This window comes from Mus musculus, chromosome Y (assembly GCF_000001635.26).
Source record: "Mus musculus strain C57BL/6J chromosome Y, GRCm38.p6 C57BL/6J".
Classification (NCBI taxonomy): Eukaryota; Metazoa; Chordata; class Mammalia; order Rodentia; family Muridae; genus Mus; species Mus musculus.
In genome coordinates this window covers 29661448-29687619 of record NC_000087.7, presented here as the reverse complement: position 1 = coordinate 29687619, position 26172 = coordinate 29661448, and the positions used below count along the sequence as shown (strand labels likewise).

Below are 26172 nucleotides of genomic sequence, written 5' to 3'. Positions count from 1 at the left end.
ACAGTAAGCCAAGATTTTTTTTTAATTTTACAATTATTATATACTTTCTTTGTTTACATTCCAAAAGTCCCCTCCCGCCTCCCCCCTTACCTCTCCTTGATCCCCAACATACCTATTCCCACCTCCAGGCCCTAGCAGTACCCTGAGCTGAGGCATATAACCTTCACAAAACCATAGGCCTCTCCCCCCACAGATGGCCTACCAGGCCATCCCCTGCTACACATTCAACTAGAGACATGAGCTCTGGAGGTATGGGTTAGTTAATATTGTTGTTCTTATTTAGGGTTTCAAACCATCTCAGTTCTTAGGGAACTTTCTCTAGCTCCTCCATTGGGAGTCCTGTGTTCCATCCAATAGATGATTGTGAGCATCCACTTCTGTATTTGCCAGTCACTGGACTATCCTCACACAAGACAACTTCAGGGTCCTGTTAGCATAATCTGTAAGTCAAGAATTTTAAGATCTACTAAAAACAAAACAAAACAAACAAACAAACAAACAACAAACAAACCTAAAGACTATTTATGTTCACCAAAAAAACTAATAGTGATATATTATTTTAATATATCATACAGTTAATATATTTGGAGTTATTTAAAATTTATGAGAAAAAAAGTATTTTCAGTATTGCTGCAGACAAATATATAAATGAGACTATTCAATTGATTGTTGTTTTCTATCAAACAACATTTTTAATATTCATTTTTATTGTTACAATATTTTATAAATATTAAGGAACATGATAAAAAATGGAAGGTTTGATAGGTTTTGAGTGGGCATCAGCTGGAGGAGTTGGGGTACAAAATAAAAAGAAGAATGTAATGTAAGTCTGTTTACTCAAAATATGTTTTTAGATGTTAACAAATTCAGATAAATTGAAATTATGTACATTTTCTTATCATAATGCAATAAAAATTAAATCAAAACATATTTCTAGAACTGGTGGGATTGCTCAGCAGTTATGAGAACGGGCTATTATTTTACAGTTCCTGAGTTCAATTCCCAGCAACAACATGGTGGCTTACTACCATATATAAAGTGATCTGATGTCCCCTTCTTTCATGAAGGTGAACCCATAAAAAGAGGACTCATACATTTTAAAAATGATAGACTTAAACACATTAAAATGGTTCTATAATTATTATTATTAATTATTATTATTATTATTATTATTATTAAAGTGTCTAACTACTTCCTTTCATTTCTTTCCACCAAACCAGCCTTAAAAATCTAATGCATAAGTAGGAAAACACTGGAAGTAAATGGGCGGAATGCTCTTGGATACATGAAATACACACTAGACTAGTTGAAAAAATGGAAAAACTAGCTGTTAAGGGCAACTGTTGGTTGGGCATTGGTGGTTCATGCCTTCAATCACAGCACTTGGGAGGCAGAAGACAAGGATTTTTGAGTTCAAAGTCAGCCTGGTGTAAGTTACAGGACAGACAGTGCTACACTGAGAAACTCTGTCTTGAAATTTAATAATAATAATAATAATAATAATAATAATAATAATAATAATAATAATAATAATAATAATAATAAAAAGAAAAGAAAAGCACCTATTCTATGCAGAGGACCCGGCACAAAGCACCCACATTGTGGCTCATAACATATGCACAATCACAGTTTCAGAGAAACAGTGCTCTCTTGCGGCCTCTGTAGGCAACAGAGGCATAAGTGAGAGAGAGGGGCTGCTCAGCCTAGCACATAAGTGAGAGAGGGGACCTGGGCAGCCTAGCATATAAGTGAGAGAGAGGCCCTGCCCAGCCTAGCACATAAGTGAGAAAGAGGGCCTGCAAGGACTAACATCTAAGTGAGAGAGAGGTCCTGGGAAGCCTAGCACATAAGAGAGAGAGAGAGAGGACATGTGAAGCCTAGCACCTAAGAGAGAGAGAGAGAGAGAGAGAGAGAGAGAGAGAGAGAGAGAGAGAGAGAGGAGAGAGAGAGAGAGAGAGAGGGAGGGAGAAATGGAGGGAGGGAGGGAGGGAGGGAGGGAGGGAGGGAGAGAGAGAGAGAGAGAGAGAGAGAGAGAGAGAGAGAGAGAGAGAGAGAGAGAGAGAGGGAGGGAGGGAGGGAGAAACGGAGGGAGGGAGGGAGGGAGAGAGAGAGAGAGAGAGAGAGAGAGAGAGAGGGAGGGAGGGAGAAACGGAGGGAGGGAGGGAGGGAGAGAGAGAGAGAGAGAGAGAGAGAGAGGACCTGCCCAGCCTAACGCCTAAGTGAGAGAGAGGGCCTGAGCGGCCAAGCACATAGGTGAGAGTGAGAGGGCCTGCACTGCCTAGCACACTCTTCTATCAAGCTGAGATCTAGGAAAGTAGAGACAGGAGAGTACCAGGGGTTGAAGGAAATGTGTATGCTCCCTTCTAAACTCTTAGGGGCAGCATAGACTCTTCTGCTGTGCATGGGTACATGCAGAAGTCCACATTATTAAATGTTTATGCACATAAATAAATAAAAAACCAAAAATGCTTACAAGAGCCTCTACAGCTGAAATTAAGTAAAGCCATTTGCTTATTTCATATGTTACATATTTGTTCTGGATTTTCAAGTCTGTAAGCACTTGTCAACCAACAAACTGGAAATCATTTGTCTTAAAGCCAGTAGATTATTCCCACCTTCTAAAATCTCCCTTCAAAGGACTTGGTATTCCGTGAACGCATGCGCAGGGTGTATTCAGCCAATCAGCACAGTCCTTTGGTGAGACCGGTTTGCTCCAGCTGGCATCACAAAGGATCCTCTGAGGCTTCTGTCCGGGTCTGGCCTCTGACAACGTTTTTTTTTTTTTTTTTTTTTTTTTTTTTTGCCATTGAGGAGCTAAGCACAGAAGGGTGCGGTTGGGAAGGTGTTCTCCTCTTAGATGAGCTGTAAGTGATAGTCTGCCCTGATCAGGGTTGTTGGACAGTTAATCGAGGTGTGACAGGGTGGGGAATCTCAGGCCCAGGAGGCCACTATGTGAGGAAAAGCCTCCTGATCGCCATTTTCTGTGGAATCTGAGGGTGAATGGAAGGTGGAGGACCGTATTCATGGAAGAGGATCGAACAGGTCAGGGCCATAGAGAATTGGGAACCCTTGGAAGAGAAAAGCTTGGGGCCTGGGGATAGGATCAGAGAACCAGCTGCAGGACTGTGGGTCAGGGAACAGGGAGCCATTGGTGAGATGCCTTGGCGATTGTCCTGTGTGATGTTCAGGATCCCTTAGAAACACACTGAGGATTCCTCCCTCCTCATTGTCTTCTCTATGGTGTGTTCCTTTGGTATAGACTGTATGAACATTGCAGACAGTAGAATGGCATAGGAAGATGAATGAAAAGAAGAAGAGGAGATATTGTAAGAGATTCATAAGTCATTGGGGATGGATTCTGACCACAGATCTTTCTGTCTCAGTCTCCCATGTATTGGGATTAAAGACTTGCACCACCAATTTCAGCTTTTTCTCTCAGTTTAGGTTCTGTAGGATGGGATCTATCTTTGTAGTTTCAGCTGGCCCGGCTTGGCCTGGCCTTGAACTTAGAATCTTCAGATGTTTGAAATCCTCGGCTTCTCCAAATCACTAATTTCTCCAATATAAGGTCTTTCTGTGTGGGTGGTGGTGGTAGTTCATGTTTTTTTGTAGACTTAGTGGTGGATCTTTTTGATATGAATATACAGTTACCATGTTCTTTATCTTTCTGGATAGAACTGTGAGTTTACCTTAGACTGAGATAAACTGTTAAACAGAATTGCTGATGTTTTGTTTAAAAATATTCTGTGGGAGATAGGACCAAAATTCAGATGCCTCAACGGTTAAAGGATGTTGCTCATCATTTTTTTGGGAGGAGGGGAGGACTCATATGTTGAAGGTTGGCCAGTTTTTGTCTCTTTTTTAAACTGAGAAATGGCAGATTGATAACTTAGGTTCTAAAGGAGGTTTTTAAAGAAGTGAGTTAAAGAAGTTTTTAAAACAAGTTGTGAGGGAGAGGGACATGATAAATGGGATACACGGAGGAAATGGTACGGGTAAGTGTATATATATATGCATCACCATATTGAATATGTACACAGAACTCTCTCAAAGGCAATTGATTAAAAATATACATGTTAAGTAAAAAAGAAATGATCTTTCATTGAGCTAAAATAATTTTTTGATTTTTTGTTATTTTTAATTATTTAAATGATAATTTTTAATCAGGTAACTAAGTTCTTTTTTTTTCTTTTTATTTTTATTGTTTTTTTTTTTTAACTAAGAAGACTACTGAGTTCTTATGAGAAAAATGGCTCTTAAGAAATTGAAGGTGATACCAAAGGAAAGTTACTTATTACTTTTGGACTTTGATGATGAGGACGATGATATAAAAGTTTCAGAGGAGGCTCTTTCGGAAGGTATAGCATTTCCAGTATTAATTGTGTCCTGCAGTTCATTAGACTTTACCTAGTCACCTGAAATGGAAGAAGTCTTTGTTAAGAGTTTACATATACTTCATTTCTAATTTTACCTATATCTCTCTATTCCTATATACAAGGTTTTGCAGCACATAAACCTACTCTTGGAACTATATCAGCATATGTTGAGAGAGAAGAACTTTCTTGATTTTGCCTCAAGAAAAGATGTGAACATTGTTCGCATAATATGTTTGCCAAACATGAATTTATTTCATAAAACCTGCAAATAAATTATTTCCATTTTTTTCTATTATATATTTTCCTTATTTACATTTCAAATATTATCCCCGTTTCTAGTTTCCACTCCAAAAAATCTCCTGTCCTCTCCCCTCTCCCCCATCTCCCCAACACACCATCTACCAATTCCTAACCCAGGTATTCCCCCATACTGGGGCATAGGATCTTTACAGGAACAAGTGTCTCTCCTCCCATTGATGCCTGACTAGTCCATCCTCTGCTACATATGAAGCTGGAGTCATATGTCCCATTATTTGTTTTCATTGATTGGTGGTTTAATCCCATGGAATTGTGGGGTACTTGTTAGTTCATGTTGGTTTTTCTTCTAGGGGCCTGCAAACTCCTTAAGCTCCTTAGGTACTTTCTCCAGATCCATAATTGGGGACCCTGTGCTAAGTCCAAAGGATGTCTGTGAACATCCACTTTTTTATTTGTCAGGCATTAGCAGATCCTCTCAGGAGACAACTATATCATTCTCCTGCACCCAAGCCCTTGTTGGCATCTTCAGTAGTGTCTGGATTTGGTGGTTTTTTATGGGATGGATCCCCAAGTGAGGCAGTCTCTGTATTCTTTTATTCTCAGCTCCAATCTTTGTCTCTATAACTCCTTCCATGATTATTTTGTTCCCCATTCTAAGAAGGAACGGCATATCCACACTTTGGTCTTCCTTCTTCAGTTTCATGGGTTTTTCACATTTTACCTTGGTTATTCTGAGCTTCAGGGATAATATCCACTCATCAATGTGGGAATATCATGTGTGTTTTTTGTGATTGGGTTAACTCTCTTAGGAAGATATCATCCAGATCCATCCATTTCTTTAAAAATTTCATGAATTCATTGTTTTTAATAGCTGAGTAGTAATTCATTAAGTAAATGTACCATATTTTCTATATACATTCCTCTAAAGAGAGTCATCTGTGTTCATTTCAGCTTCTTGTTATTATACATAAGGCTGCTATGGACAAAGTGAAGCATGTTTCCTTATTACGTTTGAACTTCTAGGTATAACCTTATCAATTTTATGAGGTCCCATTTGTCCATTTTTAATCTTATAGCACAAGACATTGGTGGTATTTTTTTTAAGAATATTCCCCCTTTGCCCATGTATTCCAGGCTATTCCCCACTTTCTCCTCTATAAGTTTCAGTGTCTCTGGTTTTATGTGCAGTCCCTTGATCGACTTAGACTTGAGCATTGCACAGGGGATGAGAATAGATCAATTTACATTCTACTACATGCTAACTGCCAATTGAACCAACACCATTTGTTGAAAATGCTGTCTCCTTTCCACTAGATGGTTTTAGCTCCTTTGTCAAAGATCAAGTGACTATATGTGTGTGGGTTTATTTCTCTGACTTCAGTTCTATTTCATTTATCTACCTGTCTACCACTATACCTGTACCATGTAGTTTTTATCACAATTGTTTTGTAGTGCAGCTTGAGGTCAGGCATGGTGATTCCACAAGAGGTTCTTTTATTGTTGGGAATAGTTGTTCCTATACTAGGTTTTTTGTTGTTGTTGTTGTTGTTCTTGTTGTTGTTGATTTTCTTTTTTTGTTTGTTTGTTTGTTTGTTTGTTTTCAAATTTCAGGAGAATTTGTAAATTGCCCTTTCTAACTCAGAAAAGAATTGAGTTGGAATTTTGATGGGGATTGTATTGAATCTATAAACTACTTTTGGCAGAACAACCATTCTTACTATATTAATCCTTCCAATCCATGAGCATGGGAGTTCTTTCCATGTTCTGAGATCTTGTTTCATTTCTTTCTTCAGAGACATGAAGTTTTTATCATATATATCTTTCACTTTCTAAGTTAGAGTCACACCAAGCTATTTTATATTATTTGTGAGTATTGTGAAGGGTGATTTTTCCCTAATTTCTTTCTCATCCTCTTTTTCCTTTGAGTAGAGAAAGGCCACTGATATGTTTGAGTTAATTTTATATTCACCTACTGCACTGAAGTCATATATAAGGTTTATGATTTCTCTGGTGCATTTTTGGGTCACTGATACATGCTATCATATATTCTGGAAATAGTGATATTTTGACTTCTTCCTTTCCAATTTGTATTCATTTGTTTTCCTTTTGTTGTCTAATTGCTCTGGTTAGGACTTCAACTACTATATTGAATAGGTATAAAGAAAGAGGGCAGTCTTGTCTCGTCCCTGACTTTAATGGGATTGTTTCATTTAGTTTAATGTTTCCTACTGGTTTGCTATTTTTTTTTTTATATTTAGGTATGGGCCTTGAATTCCTGATTTATCCTGGACTTTTATTATGAATGGGTGTTGTAGTTTGTCAAATGCTTTCTCAGCATCTAATGAGGTGATCATGTTGTTTTCGTCTTTGAGTTTGTTTCTATAGTGGATTAAGTTGACAGATTTCCATATATTAAACCATCCCTGCATCACAGGGATGAAGCCTACTTGACCATGATGGATGATCGTTTTGATGTATTCTTTTATTTGGTTTGCAGTGATTTTATTGAGTATTTTTGCTTCGATATTCATAAGGGAAAATGGTCTGAAGTTTCCTTTCTTCATTGAGTTTTTGTATGATTTGAATATAATTGTAATCTGGCTTCATAGAACAAATTCAATAGTGTTCCTTCTCTTTTGATTTTGCATAATAGTTTGAAGAGTTTTGGTATTAGGTCTCCATGTGTAAGACCCCGAAGATGGACCTCCTCTCAAGTGCAGTAAAGTCCCGGGATGAGGTGGCCAGCACCCCAATGACTTGAGAGAAATCCACACCTGATGCAAACTGCAAGAGGTTTTATTATCAGCTAGCTAAGGACAAACTCCTTCCACTGTGCAGGGCAGGGGCGTATGACTCTGAGATGTGACAGAAGAGGGTTTTTATTAACTAGCTGAGGAATTGGGATGATTTGGGAGGAGAGTTTGGAGGAGTTTGGAAGAGTTGGGAGGAGTGTTCTTCTCTGCCCGGATGTCCTTGGCAAAACTCCAATTTTTGAATCTCTAGCTGTATGGCTCAGAAAACAAAAGGCTTTTTGGTGGCTGTAGAGAACATGGAGTCTCTTTCTGGCTGTATTTTTATAAATCAGGGAAAACGATCTTGGAGAATGTTCAGGTGCTTTACCTTCCAGGGAGAAACACTCTGAGTTGGGGTCTCAACAGTTCCCACTCCTTCTAGTACATAGTTCTGATCTTATAAGTTAGAAAATTAAACCTCTGGCCCAGCTGCCAAACAAAGCCAACATGAGGTCACAGCTTTAGGATATGTAAGATTGAGAACCTCAGAAGCCCCTTGAATGAGACAAAAGAGCCTCTTGCCAGTGGGAGGAGGGAGGGAGGGAGGTTCCTGTGCAGTGCCCACTGTGTGTGAGCAGTGCCAGGCCAGAGGGCCATGGCAGGCTGGATGCCAGAACTGGGCATATGCTGGAGGTGTGGCAGCAGGGCTTGTGAGAAGCATCAGGGAGAGTCCTTTTGATCTGAGTTCAAGTTTGCCAGAATGGTGGGTCCAGACCAGGACAGGTACTCCTGTTTGAAATTTATGTGGCACCAAGATGGTTTCTGGTTCGTATGTTTTTTGTTTTTGTATTTTTGTTTTAGTTTTTTATTGTGTTTCAACATTTCCAAGGCATCTTTTCTGACCAGTTGTAGGTCCTTCAAGTGAGCTAGTGGGAGTTCTGAAAAAGAAACATGAGGGTCAAACATTCCACCTGCTTCTGTTAAAGGGGGGGTCCCCAGTTGAGGAGTTCGAATGGTGTAAGTTTAAATTTCCCTGTGGTGTTCCATACTCAGAACAAGGTGAAGGGAAAAAGAGCTGCATAATCTTTTCTGCAGGTCTCTAAAACCAATTTAGTCAAGGTTTCTTTTAATGCTCTATTCATCCACTCTACCTGTCCTGAAGTCTGGCATATATAAGAACAATGTATCTTCCAATGGATCCCCCATTGTCTGGCTAACCCTTGTCTTACCTGGGCAATGAAGGAGGGGCCATTGGCTGACGAAAGTACCTTAGGGATGCCAAATCTTAGGAAATTTTCCTCTAATATCTTCTTTGCCATGGCAAAGGTGTTCTTGTTCTTAGTGGGGAAGGCTTCTACCAAGCCTGAAAAGGTGTTTACAAAAAACAAATAGATGTTTATTACTGTACTTGGCTGGTTTAACTTCAGTAAAATCTACTTTTCTGTATGCTCTTGGTCAGTCAACTCTTATCCACTTTCTGGGGGGTGTTCTTGTGGTGCCCAGCAATGGTGAGGGCACATGCTTGGCATTCATTAACAATCTCATGGGCAACATCTGGCAATCTTATAATATAGCAATTTGAGCTCTTAACATTTTTTTGACCTTCTGATTTTCCAAGGGCATGAGGTGTTGTAGATTGATGCTGTAGATTACCTTTCTCTTGTGGGCAGGACAGAGCAACCATCTTGGGTCTTAGCGACTCCCTGGGTAGTATGCACACATATATCAGGTATTTTGCCTGTTAATTCCTGATCTTCTGGAGTATAATCAAAGCCTGCATCTTTGAGATTATAATGGTCTTGACATTCTTTATTTTTTTCTCTTAGGGCAGCCAGGTCAGGCATCAGATTTCCCTTCACTAGGGCCTCATGGACTTTGTGGTGACTATTGCAATGTATGATGACAAGTTTTTTTGCAAAGTGTATGGCTTCTAACAGTCTCTTGGTTTCTTTTTTATTTTTAATATCTTCCCCAGTAGATGTGAGTAGCACCTTTTTTCTAAAGATAAAAAGATAAAGATAAAGATAAAGATAAAGATAAAGATAAAGATAAAGATAAAGATAAAGATAAAGATAAAGATAAAGATAAAGATAAAAGATGCATGTGAGTGGTGGCAAAGGCATACCTGCTGTCTGTTTAGATATTGATGTTCTATTCTATTGCCAGCTGCAAGGCTTGGATGAGTGTGATTAGCTCTTCTCTCTGGACAGTCATTCCTTCAGAAAAGCTGCTGGCACGGATGGTTTCTTTTCCGTTGACCACTGCTGGCACCACTTTTCTTTTACTTTCAATCAAAAAGCTGATACTATCTGTGTACCAATTGGGGCAGCCTGGCCATGGCTGGTCAGTGACTTCTTTCTTAGTTTTGATTTCTTCTGCCAGGATGTCTATACTCCTTCACTGGTAGGGAGTTGCCAGCTTCAGGCAGCAAGGTGGAAGGATTAGGGATAGCAGGGGTGAAAACTACACTCTCTCTACACTCTCTCAGTCAGTAAGAGACTCTGATAATGGGTCCCATGAGCATTAGTCATCCAGCAATCTGACAGCTGTCTAACAATGCTTTCTAAGGCATGGGGGCAGAGGGGGTTTACTACTATAGTTCCTTGACCTAGAGTCAGTTTGTCAGCATCTTTGAGAAGTACTGGCACAGCAGTGGTAGCTTTTAAGCAAGAATGCATCCACTGGCCACTTGGTCTTTTTTTTTTTTTTTTTTTTTTTTTTTTACAAGTCGACTACAAGTCTTGTCTATGTCCCCAGAGCTTAGGTCAGGACCTATCTCACTATTTCTGCTCTTTTATCTAAATAGAGAGTGAATGGCCATGTCACATCTGTCAGGACTAGGGCTGAGGCACTAAGCACGATTTTTTAATCTTTTTAAAGGCCTCCCCATATATGGGGTCCATGAGAAAGTCCCAGTCTCTTTAGTAAGAAGGGATTATTAGTGAGTGCCAGGTGGCAAAGCCTTGCTTTTTAACTGGTAGCAACAGAGTATTCCAGGAAGACTGACAAAGGACCAAACACGCCTAGTTCTAAGAGCCTTTGAAGGTGAGGTCTGATGCCCTCTCCGGCCTCTTTGCTCATGGTGTATTGTTGTACCCCGAAAGGAATCACACCAGTTCTCAATCTCACAATGATGGGGGGCACCATTTTTGCCTCAATTATACCCCCAGTCTTTGCCCAGGCTGTTGGATATCTCTCTAACTAGGTCCATTCTAGTACTTTTCTTGATGGGGCTTGAGGCTCATGTAATCTATATACTTCTTCCAATTTTGATGTTAAATTTATAGAGACAGAGGCTTGCCAAGGGATTGAAGTTCCTTGCAAAGAGCAGCTTATTTGGAATTTTAAATATGCTAGTATGTCTCTCCACAATAATGGGGTGGGGCTTGAGGAATGATGAGGGAGGAATGAGTTACTTGGCTTATTCATAGATTAACTTTCTTATCAGTGGTCCAAGAGTATGGTTTCTGACCAGTAGCCCCGAATACTAAGGATTGCTGGTTCCTCAATTTCTCCAGTGGCTCTGTCAGGACTGAAAACTCTGCTCTGATATCATGAAGGGAAGCCATGGGGGTCTCTTCCACAGTTAGGGTTACCCTAGTCTCACGTAGGGTGTCTGTTCCCCATATCCACTAGTCATCATCCTCTGGGATAAGGACTTAGGTGGTCTGGTATCTGTCTCTTTCTTGGGGCAGTCTCTTGCCCAGTGTCCCTTTTCTTTACAGTACCCACATTGGTCCTTATCTACAGGTGGTGTGAAGGTCCTATGGAGTTCTGAGGTCTTTTTGGCCCTGTGTTGCCCAGTTACCCTGTCTGCCTATTCCCTCCATCTTTTCTATAAACTTCGTTATCAACTGCTAATGTATCCAAAATCCTAATTAAATTTCTATCCTGCCTTCCATCTGGTCTACTTTCTCTTGACTCAGCTACTCTCTCTTCTCTTTCTCCTTTTTCTTTTTTAGTCTCTCTCTTATGGTACACTTTCTCTGCCTCCTTAAACAGATCTTGAAAAGATAATGTTTGCAGACTCTCTAGATGCTGTAACCTTCGCCTAATGTCAGAAGCAGAATGCCCAAATGAAAGCCATGGCCACTGCTGCCTGCTGGCTCTCTGACATAGTGTCAAAGGGAGCGTAATGCTTGTATGATTCTAAGAGGCATTCTAAAATCACTGCTGGGGGCTCCTTTTCCCCTTTAGGATCCCTCTTACCTTGACCAAATTGCTTGGGTGCCTGTTAGCTCCTCCCTTTCCTGCTACCCTACCCCTGTGTAAATGTGTCAACTGCTTGCTACCTTCAGGCCTGTTAGGGTCACAGTCAGGACCATTCAGAGGGAAGCCTGCATCTATTTCATTTGGAAGTTGTGTCAGCCATCCATTGGCTCCCAGCACATATTTCTTGTCTCAAGCAGAATCCTTTCCTTCTCCTCTGTGGTAAAATTAAACTGCAATAGCTATTGACAGTCATCCCAAGTGGACTGATAAGAGAACATGAGATATTCCATTAGATTAGTAAGGCTAGAGGTGTTTTCAGAGAAGGGGGCATGTTTTGCCTTCCAATTGTAGAGATCAGAGGAGGAAAAAGGCCAATACTGAAGGAGCTGCATTTCCATGGTCTGCTGGAGTAGGGCCATAAGTACTTAAAGCCAGCGCGATTGTTGAGTCTGGTCTCAATAGGCTCTGAGCTCATTAGTCTTGGTTTCCAGAAGCTGGTCACGCCCCCATGTTTCCAGCAGTACCCTTTTGAGATATCTGGGAAGGGACCGGTTGGGGATATGAGGGTGGAGTATCACGCCATTCTGGAGGTTATTACATCTCTGGAAATATCTCAAGAGGAGCCAAGGGTTGCATTCCTCCCTTCCCCCCGCCATTTACATCTTCGTTTTGTTTTGTTTTTTTTTTCCACTTAGTGGCAGAAAGCTAGGACTAGGGAGCCCAGCTTGTTCTTCTGTACTCAAGGTTTCAACCAGGTGCTCTCTGGTGGTCAACTAACATCAACAGGTGGCAATTTTGTAGAGCAGAAAGTTCTCCAAAATCTCTTTTTGACATCTACAAAGAGATTGTGAGTCCTAGTCATAATTTCAGTTTGATGCTCATGAGTCAATCCAAGGGGAGTGCTAATAGTCTATCCAAACTGCATAGTCACATACAGGGAGACAAACAATATATACAGTAACGGAAACACATGGCCGAGTTAGCAAACTCTCACTTGGCACCCAGTAACAGAAACAGTAAACACACTCTCACTTGGTACCCAGGAACATTAAAAGATGGCCAATTGAGCACACACTTACTTGGCACCCTGATGGGAGATGTCCAGGCATCCCTGGAGCTCCCTCAGACCTCCAGGGATGTCTCCCAGTATAGTGTGCGATTACTCCTGACATGCCTGTCAGTAACCCTCCCCTCCATACAGAATAGAAAGATTGTAAACCATGAATTCTGAATTCAAACACTGCCGGCAGACAAAAACATAGACAAAGACAGGATCCTACCGGCAAGTGGCATCTCTGAGAAATGGGATAGGCCACAAATCCAGGCAAACGAGCCCCCATATGTAAGAACCCCAAAGTTTGGCCTCCACTCAAGTCCCTGGATGAACTGTCCAGGACACCAATAACTCCAGAGAAAACCACACTTGATGCAAACTGCAAGAGGATTTATTATCAGCTAACTGAGGACATTTTTAACACTGTGCAGGGTAAGGGATTTTGACCCTGAATGGTGACAGTGGGGGGCTTTTAACAGCTAGCTGAGGAACTGAGATGAGTTGGGAGGAGAGATGGGAGAAGTTGGGAAGAGTTGGGAGGGTTTAGGAGGGTTGGGAGGAGATTTGGGAAGGTATGGGAAGAGTTGAGAGGAGTGTTATTTTCTGCTGGATGTCCTTGGTAAAATTACAATTACCATATCTCTGGCTGTAAGGATAAGAAATGAAAAGTCTGTTTGCTCACTATAGACAACAAAGAAATTCTTTCTGGCTGCATTTTTAGAGATCAGGGAAAACAAGCTTGGGGAATGTCCAGGGGCTTTACCTTCAAGTGAGAAACAATCTAAGTCAGGGTCTATCACATGAAGATCTTATTAAACTCTGATGGTTCATCAGATCCTGGGCTTTTTTTGGTTGGGAGATTATTAATGACTGCTTCTATTTCTTTAGGAGTTATGGAAGTAATACAGAATTTCTCTGATCCTGATTTAAATTTGGTACCTGATATCTGTCTAGATACGTGTCCATTTGTTTTCCTCATTTTCCATTTTTGTTGAGTATAGACTTGTTTAGTAGGATCTGATTATTCTTTGACTTTCCTAAGTTTCTGTTGTTATGTCTCCCTTTTCAATTCTGGTTTTGTTAATTTAAATACTGTCCCTGTGCCCTGTACTTAGTCTGTCTAATGGTTTATAATTCTTGTTGATTTTCTCAAAGAACCAGCTCCTAGCTTGTTTGATTTTTTTATGTAATTCCTTTGTTTGCACTTGGTTGATTTCAACCATGAGATTGATATTTGTCCTGCCTTAAAGACATCTTGAGTGAATTTGCTCCCTTTTGTTCTAGAGTTTTTAGGTGTGCTGTCAACCTACTCCAGTATCCTCTTTCCAATTTCGATTCAGAGGCATTCAGAGGTATGAGTTTCCCTCTTAGAACTGCTTCCATTGTGTCCCATAACTTTTGATATGTTGTAGCTTCATTTTCATTAAAATCTAAAAAGTCTTAAATTTATCTCTATTTCTTCCTTGTCTGAGTTATCACTGACTATATTTTTGTTCACCTTCTGTGTTTATGTGTGTTTTTAATTACTTATATTTCTATTTCAGATCAGCCTTAGTCCTTAGTGATCTCATAGGATGCATAGGATTATTTCGATATTTTTATATCTGTTGAGACAAGTTTTGTGACTGATTATATGGTCAATTTTGGAGAACGCATCATGAGGGGCTGAGAAAAAGGGATATCCTTTTCTATTCGAATAAATTTTTTATAGATATTAACTCATGTATTTGTTTCATAACTGCTGTTATTTTAACTGTGTCTCTTTTTAATTTTTGTTCCCAGGGACTTTCCATTGATGAGGGAGGGGTGTTGAGCTAATATTGTTTGGGGTGCAATGTGTGTTTTTGAGTTTACTAAAGTTTCTTTTATGAGTGTGGATGACATTGCATTTGGCGTATAAATGTTCAGAATTGGGAATTCATCTTGGAAAATTTTAACATTGATGAATATGAAGTGTCCCTCCTCTTTTTTTTTTTTTTGATAACTTTGGGTTGAAAGTCGAATTTATTTGATATTAGAATGGCTACTCCAACTTGTTTCTTTGGAACATTTGCTTGGATAATTGTTTTCCAGCCTTTTACTCTAAGGTAATATCTGTATTTGTCCCTGAGATTTGTTTCTAGTATGCTTGGTCTTGCTTACACATCCTGTCTGTTATTCTATGTCTTTTTATTGGTGAATTGTGTCCGCTGATATTATGAGATATTAAGGAAAAGTAGTTGTTCCTTCCTGTTATTTTTGTTGTTAGAGTTGGAATGTGATTCATGTAGCTTTCTTCTTTTAGGTTTGCTTCAAGATCAATTTCTTGGTTTTTCTAGAGTGTAATTTCCCTCCTTATATTGGAGTTTTCCCATTATTACCCCCTTGATGGGCTTGATTTGTTCGAGCATATTGTGTAGATATCGTTTTTTTCACAGAATACCTTGTTTTCTCAATCTATTGTAAAATTTTTTGATGCGTCTAGTAGCCTTGTCTGGCATTTCTTTTCCCTTAGGGTCTGTATGACATCTGCCCTGGATATTATGGCTTTCATAATCTCTAGGGATAAGTTAGGTATAGTTTTGATAGGATTTCCTTTATAAGTCACTTGACCATTTTCCCTTAGAGCTTTTAATATTCTTCTTTTTCTTTTCTTCCTTTCTTTCTTTCTTTCTTTCTTTCTTTCTTTCTTTCTTTCTTTCTTTCTTTCTTTCTTTCTTTCTTTTTATGCATTTGGAGTTTTGATTTCTATATGATGGAAGAAATTTCTCTTGTGGTCCAAACTATTTGGAGTTTTGTACGCTACTTGTATATTCATAGGCAACTCTTTCTATAGGTTAGGGAAGTTTTCTTCTATAATTTTGTTGAATATATTCACTGTCCCTAAATTTGAAAAACTTACTTGTCATTGATACCTATTATCCTTAAGTTTTGTCATCTCCTTGTGTCCTGGATTTTCTTGGTGTAAATATTTCCTTTCTAAAATCTTTTCCAAAAATTCACATGGAGAGTTTTTCCAGAGAAATTCAAATCGATAGTACTTTATTAACTATTACTTATATAGAATCCTTTCAAATGTTACTGTTTTCTATTGTTAATACAGTAAAGAGCCCAGCATTTGATAAAAATGAGAATATATCGCCTCAAGCAGAAGCAGATGAAGATATGGGGTAACATTTTCAATATTTTTGCCAGCTCAATAGATTACTTCATAAGTAGTGTTTGTATTCCCTTCACTGGAGAAGTAGATTCAGTAAGATAGCAATACAAATCTGACACTGCTATATGTTGAGTTCAAGCCCAGCTTGAGGTCCTTCAGACCTTGTGATAACAAACACATAGCAACTAGTACAATATGACCACCTGCCTGAGATCTTCCAAGATATACACACAAAGAAAAGGAGAAAAATCATGAAAATAAGAGGGGGACCAACTGGAAAGAAGAAGGGTCTCAGCAAGAGTGGGAAAGTAATGAATAAACTACTGTGGGTGTTAATGTATGAATTGGTAAAAGTAAAGGATACAAGATCACTTTGATACTCCACCATGTATTATAAATATATATATATATATATTACATTTGTCCCTAACCAAACATTATATATTTATTATAAATAATTAAAAGAAGGTTCTTTTTAAAGTTTTGTGTGGGTAAGAAAAATGTCCTACCAGTCCACTATATTTCTTGCATTAATTTTTTATTTTCCTTTCTTCACAGAGATGAAGTAGACAGTATGTTGGATAAATCTGAAGGTATGTGTTTTTGGAGGTATTTGCCTGTTTTTTAAAGAGGTCAGAAGAGGGCATCAGATTTCTAGACTGTATAGCAAAAGGGGACAATTTTAGGGTTCACAGTAATTGTAGTTTCCTTTAAAACACATATGAGATAACTTCTCAGCAAACATTCAGAATGCAAGATTAGCTGAAGATGTAGCTCAGTGGTAAATCACCATTTAAATGTGATGAGTTTCATCTTCAGTGGCAAAAATAAACAAACAAAAACAAACAAAGAAACAAAACAAAACAATAACAACAAAACCCCAAACAAACCAACAAATGCACCAAATTTAAAAAAATCCTACCAAACAAACAAAACACAGTTATAAGTCTTGCAAATGAAATGTTAGGTTGTCCAGTTTGCCAAATTAACTGCAAATTGTAAAATGAGCAAGAAACCGAGTTTGCTCTTGTAAGGAAACAAGCAAAACCAGCAATAAGCATTTTAGGAGCCTAAACTTAGGCATGATTAGAGAAGAAAAAAAAATACAGTGGCTACCACAAGAGAACAAACCTCTCAGAGGGGCTAGAGAGATGGCTGTTTTGGTAATGTGCTTTCCTTGAAAGTATATAAATTAAGGAGGGGGTCTTAAATCAGCTTTAAAAATGCAGGCTGCAACCCAGTGAAAAGTAGGTGAAGACAGCTTGCTGGCTAGCCAGGCTAGTGGCATTGGTGAGCTGCACAATCAGACAGAACCTGTCTCAAGATTTAAGTTTGGGCAGTCAGAGGTGGTTCATGCCTTATTCCCAGCAGTTGGTAACCAGGGTGAGGTCCAGGACTACAACCCTGCCTTGAAAAAAAAAAAAAAAAGGAAGTTGGAATGTGATTGAGAATGCAGCAAATGTCTATTTGCCGCCTTCTTATGCATACTTATACTGAAATGTATATGCATCAGGTTTTTACAATACTCTTTATGTGATTTACACAATCCATTAAAATGATGGTTTTTGTCTTTTTGTTTTTTCTCTTTGAGGAAATTGTCAATATTAAGAAAGTGTTATAATTTTGTAATCTCCACTGTATAGTACAAATAAACATGTTTCAAGAAAAATGATCAGCACACCTTAAAAGACACAAAGGACAGGTATGGAAAGATGGCTTAGAAATTAAGAACACTTGTTGTTCTTGGACAGAACCAAGTTTTAGTTCCTAGGACCCACACAATGGCTCAAAACCATTTTTAATTCTATATCCATGGGTTTTGGAATTCTCTTCTAGTTTCTATGTGCACCACACATGCATGTTTATAAATACAAACATGCAAAAACAAATTACTTAAATAAATAAAACAATTGAAAATTACAAACAACAGCACCTTCATCTGAAACAAAGTAGGAGAGTCTTGTTTGGGGTCCGTTTTATTTTAGCTTTCAAGTTAGTATTGTAAACTTGGAAAATGGAAAGCCTCTGGGTAGTAGTGGCAGCTAAAATACTACCTCCTTTTTGCTCTTCAATGACAGACGACTGATTGAGCCTTTCTCACCCTTAGTACACATGTGCAAACACTGCCAATCAGCAAGGACCTTGGCTGAGATTGTTTTCCCGCTATCCAAACCCTGTTACCCAGTATGCTTTGTGGTAGTCATCAAGCCGAGTTCTTGTGGAAGCAAGGTTCTTGAGGAAGCGTGGTAGGGAGAAGTCTCAGTAGAGGTAGTCAATTGTCTGTTGAAAGATGATTAATCCTGTTTGAGCTGGGGGCCTGTGTGGGGAAGAAGGTGGAGGGGTGGAGGTGTTACTTTAGGAGTAAGGAGAGGAGGTGACCCTCACTGGACTCAGGAAGGTACTGCTTCCAGGCTCACAATCAACTTTTCCCACTTAGGTCTCTGCTGAGAAAAACAGAGAACTTCGCTAAGGGCAGGAGTTTGAACAGAATTATCTCCTAACAGAAAGTAGGAAGGCCAGGGAATTGGAGACCCTGGAAGTCTTCTTGGGGCTTGGGGATGTGAGGAGTGATTAAATTGGAAGTCAGTTAGTGGAGCCAACAGATTAAAACCTTCTTTTAGCTGCTGCTGACTGCCAGGAATTCATTAAAAACGAACTGAAAACCAGTCTTCATTTACCTCTACCTGTTGTTAAAATGGCAGATTCCCGAAATTTCTATGTATAGGCTCCAATTGCCTCAAAATACAGAGGCTCCTCTCAGCCTCAGAAGTGCTGGGACTTCAGATATAATTCAGGTCAGGTTGTTGTTATTTATTTGTTGTTTTGGTTTAGGAAAGTAAGCTCTAACTGAATATCTCAGGATTGTCTGAAACCTCACCTGCAGCTTTGACTGGCCTTGAAACTGAAGTCCCCAGCCTTACAAATGTACCTGGGCCTGAGGAAATATGTGTTCTTTATTTTTTATATTTAAAATTTGTTTGTTTGTTTGTTCGTTTGTTTGTTTTTTCTTCCTTTTTTCCTTGTTGAAGATTGAAACCAGAGCTTCTTGCTGTAGCAGTAAAATATTTGTCCAGCCAGAAAAAACTTTATATTTTAGATCTGCTTTAGATTTGTATTATGATGAAAAAAATTGAGGAGTTTGGTTATGATAAAAGCAACCATGATTTCATTTGGAGATTGAGATGCAAACACATTTACTCTAATTTATCAAAACCCTAGCAACAATGGGACCAAAATTTAGATCATCCTGTGATTGCATATAAACCCACTTGAAGTCACAGTTAAAGCCATCATATTCGGTGTGTGTGTATGTGTGTGTGTGTGTGTGTGTGTGTGTGTGTGTGTGTGTGTATTTACATTTCAAATATTAGTCATTTCCTGGTTTCACCCCAGAAATTCCCTTTACCATTCCACCCTCCCTCTGCTTCTATGAGCATGTTCCCCCACCCACCAACTCCCATGTCCCTGCTCTAGTATTTGCCTACACTAGGGCACCAACCTTCACATGACCAAGGACCTCTCCTCTCACTGATGTTTGACAAGGACATCCTCTGCTATGTATTTAGCTGGAGCCATGGTTCCCCCTCTTTGTTTGCTGGCTTAGTCCCTGAGTGCTCTGTGGGGGGGGGGCGGTCTGCTTGGTTCATATTATTGTTCTTCTTGTAAGGTTACAAACCCCTTCAGCTCCTTCAGTCCTTCCTCTAACTCCTCCATTGTGGACCCCATTATCAGTCTGATTGTTGGCTGTGAGCATGAGCCTCTGTTTTTGCCAACCTCTGGCAGAGCCCCTAAGGACACAGCCGTATTAGGCTCCTTTCAGCAATTATTTGTTGGTATCCACAATAGTGACAGGGTCTGGTGTTTATATACGGGATGGATCCACAGGTGGGGCAGATTCTGAATGGTTGTTCCTTCAGTCTCTGCCCTGCACTTTGTCTCCATATTTCCTCCCAGTAGTATTTTGTTCCCCATTCTGAGAAGGACGGAAACATGCACACTTTTTTCTTCCTTCTTAAGATTTATGTGGTCTGTGAATTACATTTTGGGTATTCTGAACTTTTAGGATAATATCCACTTATTATGAGTGCATACCATATTTTTTCCTTTGGGATTGTGTTACCTCATACAGGATGATATACTTTAGACCTATCTGTTTGCGTGTGAACTTCCTGAAGTCATTGTTTCTTTATGGTCACTATACATTTTTATCACTATTTCTCTATAATACAGCTTGAGGTCAGGGATGATTCCCTCTGAAGTTCTTTTATTGTTGTGAATAGTTTTTCAATATCCTGGATTTTCGTTATTCCAAATGATTTTGCATATTGCTCTTTCTATCTTTATAAAGAATTGAGTTTGAATATTGATGGAGAGGGCATGGAATCAGAGCTTACTTTTGGCAAGAAAGCCATTTTTACTAAATTATTTGGGACACCAAAATATGGCCATGGGAGATATTTCCATCTTCTGAGAATTTCAATTTCTTTCTTCAGAGACTTGAAGTTCTTGTCCTACAGAACTTTGACTTGCTTTTTTCGTGTCACACCAAGGTATTAAAATATGAGACTATTGTGAAGCGTGTTGCTTCCATAACTTCCTTTTCAGCCGGTTTATCCTTTTAGTAGAGGAAAGCTACTGATCTATTTGAGTTAATTGTATATCCAATCACTTTGCTAAAGTTGTTTCTCAGGCTTAAGGGTTCTTTGGTGGATATTTTGGGGTCACTAAATATACTATCTTATTACCTGTTAATAGTGATATTTTCATTTGTTCTATTCCAATTTTTAACTTTTTGACCTCTTTTTGTTTTCTATTTAATCTGGCTAGAACTTCTAGTACTATAGTGAATAGGTAGGGAGAGAGTGGGAAGCCTTGTCATATATTAGTGGGACTGCATCATGTTTCTCTCCATTTATTTTGATGTTGGATCCTGGTTTGCTACTATGTTTATTTATGGGCCTTGCTTTCTGAATCTATCCAAGACTTTCATCATGAAGGCGTGTTGATTTTTTTTTAAACGATTCCTCGGCGTCTAATGAGATAATACTGTGTTTTTTCCTTGAGATTCTTTACATATTGGATTACATTGATGGATTCCCATATATTGAACCATTCCTGTATCCCTGGGATGAAGCCTCTTGATCATGAAGGATGATCATTTTGATGTGTTATTGGATTGTGTTTAACAGAATGTTATTGAGAATTTTTGCATCAATATTTATAAGTTAAATTGGTCTGAAGTATCCTTTCTTCATTGGGTTTTTGTATGGTTTGGGTATAAGAGTAAATGTGGCTTCATAGAACAAATTAAGTAGTGTTCATTTTCTTTTGTTTTTGCATAATAGATTGAAGATTGTTGGTATTGGTGTTTCATTGAAAGTCTGATAGAAATCTGTACTAAACCCATCAGATACTGGGCTTTTTTTTTTTTTTTTGGAGGGGGGGCTCTTAATGACTGCTTCTATTTCTTTGGGGGTTATGGGAGAGTTTACAGGGTTTATCTCAACCTGATTGAAATTTAGTACCTGACATCTGTCTAGATAATTGTCCAATTCATCCAGATTTTCCACTTTTGCTAAGTTACAGGCTTGTGTAGTAGGATCTGATGATTTTTTTGGATTTACTAAGTATCTGTTGTTATGTCTCCCTTTTCATTACTGGTTTTGTTAATGTTGATACTTTCCCTGTGCCCTGTAATTAGTCTGGCTAATGTTTTATCTATCTTGTTGACTTTCTCAAAGGTCCAGCCCCTAGTTTGTTTGATTTTATGTTATAGTTCCTTTGTTTCCACTTGTTTGATTTCAGCCCTGAGTTTGATTAGTTCCTGCCTTCAACTCCTCTTGGGTGAATTTCCTTCCTGTTATTCAAGGGGTTTTAGGTGTGCTGTCAACCTACTACTGTATCTTCTCTACAGTTTCTATTTAGAGGCATTCAGAGCTATTAGATTCCCTTTAACACTGCTTTAGTTGTGTTCCACAACTTTCGGTATGTAGTAACATCATTTTTTTTTAAACTCTAAAAAGTCTTATATTTATTATTATTTTTTTTATTTCTTCCCTACCTGAATTATCACTGACTGGATTTTTGTTCACCTTCTACGTGTACATGGGTTTTCAATTATTTAAATTATTATTTCAGATCAGCCTTAGCCCTTGGTGATTAGATAGGATGTATGAGATTATTTGGATATTTTTATATCTGTTGAGGCATGTTTTGTGACTGATTATATTGTTAATTTTGGAGAAGGCGTCATGAGGTGCTTAGCAGAATTGTCAATTTTTGTTCTAGAATAAAATGTTCTATAGATATCAACTAATGTATTTGTTTCATAACTTCTGTTAGTTTAACTGTGTCTTTTTTTAATTTTTCTTTCAAGGATCTTTCCATTGATGAGTGAGGGTTGTTGAAGTCTTCTACTATTATTGTGTGTGGTGCAATGTGCATTTTGAGCTGTACTAAAATTTCTTATATGAATATGGATGCCATTGCATTTGGACTATAAATGTTTAGAATTGAAAATTCATCTGGGTAAATTTTAACTTTGATGAATATGAAGTGTCACTCCTTGTCTTTTTAGATAACATTGGGTTGAAAGTCAAACTTATTTGATATGAGAATGGCTACTCCAAATTTGTTTCTTTGGAACATTTGCTTAGAAAACTGTTTTCCAGCCTTTTACTGTGAGGTAATGTCTGTCTTTGTCCCTGAGGTTTGTTTCTGGTATGCTGGGTCTTGCTTACACATCCAGGCGGTTAGTCTATTCCTTTCTAATTGGTGAATAAATATGGTGATATTAAGAGATACTAAGACAAAGTCTTTCTTTCTTCCTGTTATTTTTGTTGGAATTTTGTTCATGTAGCTATCTTCTTTTAGGTTTATTTCAAGATTAATATCTTGCTTTTGCTAGCATGTGATTTCCCTCCTTATATTGGAGTTTTCCCTTTATTATCCCTTGAAGGGTTTGATTTGTTCAAAGATATTGTGTAAATATTGTTTTTTCACGGAATACCTTGTTTTCTCAATCTATGGTAAAATAGTTTTGCTGCATATTATAGCTTTGGCTCTTATTTCTGCTCTCTTAGTGTCTGTATGATATCTACCCGGGATCTTATGGCTTTCATAGTCTCTGGGGAGAAGTTAGGTGTAATTCTGATAGGAATTCCTGTATATGTTACTTGACCATTTTACCTTACTGCTTTTAATATTCTTTCTTTGTTTCGTGCATTTGGTGCTTTGATTAATATATGATGGCAGGGATTTTTGTTTTTGTTGTTGTTTTTCTGGTCCAAACTATTTGGAGTTCTGCATGCTTCTTGTATGTTCATGGACATCTCTTTCATTAGGTTAGGAAAGGTTTCTTTTATAGTTTTGTTGAAGATATTCACTGGCCCTATAATTTGGAAATCTTACTTCTCATCTATACCTGTTATCCTTATGATTTTTCTTCTCCTTGTGTCCTAGATTTCCTAGATGTAATTACTTAATTTTTAAAATCTGTTTCAAAAACTCAAAATGGGCAGTTTTTCCAAAGAAATTCAAATTGATAGTACTTTATTAACTATTACTAATATTGCATACTTTCAAATGTTTACATTTTCTATTGTCAATACAGTAAACAACCCAGCAATTGGTAAAGATGAAAATATATCGCCTCAAGTAAAAGGACATGAAGACAGGGGGTAATATATTCAATTCTTTTTCTTTTTTTCTTTTTTTTTTTTTTTGCCAGTTCAATAGAGTACTTCAAAAGTAGTGTTTGTGTTACCTTCACTGGAAAAGTAGATTCAGGAAGATCAGCATTTCAAGGTCAGATGCTGCTATATGTTAAGTTCAAGCCCAGCTTGGGATCCTTTAGACTTTGTGATCACAAACACATAGGAACTCATACAATAGGACCACCTGCATGTGATCTTTGACACACTCAAAGCAAAGGAGAAACATCATAAAAATAAGTAGGGGACTATCTGGGGAAAAAAAGTGTCTCGGCAAGTGTGGGAGAGTTATGAATAAACTCCTTGTGGGGTGTAAACGTATGAATTGTTAAAAGTAAATAATCCAAGTTCAAGTTGGTAGTCCACCATATATTTTATATGCATATGACATTTGTTCCAAACCAAACATTATATATTTATTATAAAAAATTAAAGAAGGTTCTGTGTAAAGTTTTGTGTGTGGTAAAAAAATGGCCTACCAGTCTCCTATATTTCTTGCTTTAATTTTTTATTGTTCTGTCTTCACAGACATGAAATAGGCAGTATGTTGGATAAATCTGGAGGTATGTGTTTTAGAAATATTTCCCTGTTTCTTGAAGAGGCCAAATGAGGGAAACAGATCTCTATAGAACCTATAGCATAGGGGGATAATTGTAGGCTTCACAGAAATTATAGTTTTCTTTAAAAAAATACATACAGATGACTTCTCATCCAACATTCAAAACTAAAGATTAACTAAAGATGTAGCTCAGTGGTAAAGCACCATTAAAAGTTATGAATTTCATCTTCAGTGGTGAAAACAAAAACAAAAAACCAGCAAAAAACAACAAACCCAGCAAATTAACAAAAAAAAAAAAAAAAAAAAAAGAACCAAAGAAACAAAACACAGCAATAAGCCTATGTCAAAATTAACTGCAAATTGTAAAGTGAGCAAGAAAACCAATTTGCTGTTGTAAGGAAACAAGCAAAACCACCACTAAGCATTTTAGGAGCCTAAACTTAGGCATGATTAGAGAAATAGAAAAAGAAAACAAACAAACAAAAGACAAACAAACAAAAAATTGCAGTGTCTATAGCAACAGAACAAACCTTGAAGAGAGGCTAGAGAGATGGCTGTTTTAGTAAAATGTTTTCCTTGAAAATAAAAGTGGGGGCCTAGAATCCACTTCTAAAATGCAGGCTGCCAACCAGTGCTGAGTAGGTGGAGACAGCTTGCTGGCTAGCTGAGGTAGTGGCATTGGTGAGCTGCATATTCAGAGAGAACCTATCTCAAGTTTTAAGTTGGGTCAGTCACTGGTGGCACATGCCTTAATCCCAGACGTTGGGAGGCAGAGGCAGGGAGATTTTTGATTTTGACGCCACCCTGGTATACAGGGTGAATTCCAGGTTAACCAGAGCTATACAGATAAACCCTGACTTGAAAAAAAAAAGAGAAAATGAAAAAGAAATTTGGAATATAATTGAGAATAAAACAGATGTCTATATCTGGCCTCCTTATGCACCCATATACTGAAATGTATACACTCCATTTTTATCCTGAAACTTTATATGATTTACACAATCCATTAAAATTATGTTTTTTTGTTGCTCTTTTGTTTGTTTGTTTGTTTGTTTCTGTTTCTGGAAATAGACAACATTAACAAAGTCATTTTTTATACTCTCCATTATATAGTAAAATTAAACATCTATCATGAGAAATGGTCCAGCACACCTTAAAACACACACAGGATAGGAATGGAAAGATGGCTTAGAAATTAAGAACACTTGTTTCTCTTGGACAGAACCAAGGTTTAGTTCCTAGAACCCTCATAATACTCAAAACCATTTTTAATTCTAGATGCAGGGATTTTGGCATCCTATTCTAGTTTCTAGGGGAACTAGTCATACATGTTATATAAATACAAACATGCAAAAACACTTTAGTTTAAAAAAAAACAAAAACAAACAAAAAAAAAACCAAAAAAAAAAACAAACAAACAAACAAACAAAAAAACAATTTAGAGTTACACAGAACAGCCCCTTCATCTGAAACGAAGTAGGAGAGTCCTCTTTGGAGTTCATTTTATTTTAACTTTCGAGTTAGTATTGCAAACTTAGAAAATGGAAAGCCTCTGGGTAGTAGTGGAAGTTAAAATACTACCCGCTTTTTGAAGCTTTAATCACAGATGACTGAAAGAGCCTCTCTCACCCTTAGTATTCATGTGCAAACACAGCCAATCAGCAATGGGCTTGGCTGAGATTGATTTCCCGCTGTTCAAACCCTGTTACCCAGTATGGTGGCTACAAAGAGTTCTTGAGGAAGCAAAATTCTTGAGGAATCATGATAGGATGAAGTCTCAGTGGGGGTAGTCAATTGTCTGTTGGTTAATCCTGGTTCAGCTAGGGGTCTGGGTGGGGATAAAGGTGGAGTTTTGGAGGTGTTTCTTCAGGAGTAATGAGATTAGGTGACCCTCACTGGACTCAGGAAGTTGCTAATTCTAGGTTCACAATCTATCTTTCCCACTTAGGTCTCTGCTAAGAAAAACTGAGAACTTCACTGTAAGTGCAAGAGTTTGAACAGACTGGCTCCTAGCAGAAATCAGGAAGGCCAAGGAAATGGAGACCCTGAAAGTATTCTTGGGGCCTGGGGATGTGAGGTGTGAGTAAACTGGACTTCACTTAGTGGATGAAACAGACAAGAACCTCTTCT

At 38.2% G+C, this 26172-nt stretch overlaps 1 long non-coding RNA gene across 1 annotated transcript in view; it reads left to right on the top strand.

The window, feature by feature from the left end:
- The first annotated feature begins 3010 nt into the window (after positions 1-3010).
- Positions 3011-26172, top strand: part of Gm21679 (predicted gene, 21679) — a 55932-nt gene continuing 32770 nt past the window's right edge. The window contains exons 1-6 of the long non-coding RNA NR_164188.1: positions 3011-3042; positions 15715-15781; positions 16330-16364; positions 23384-23450; positions 24012-24046; positions 25991-26121. This is a non-coding gene — a long non-coding RNA (predicted gene, 21679). The remainder of the gene's footprint in view (positions 3043-15714; positions 15782-16329; positions 16365-23383; positions 23451-24011; positions 24047-25990; positions 26122-26172) is intronic.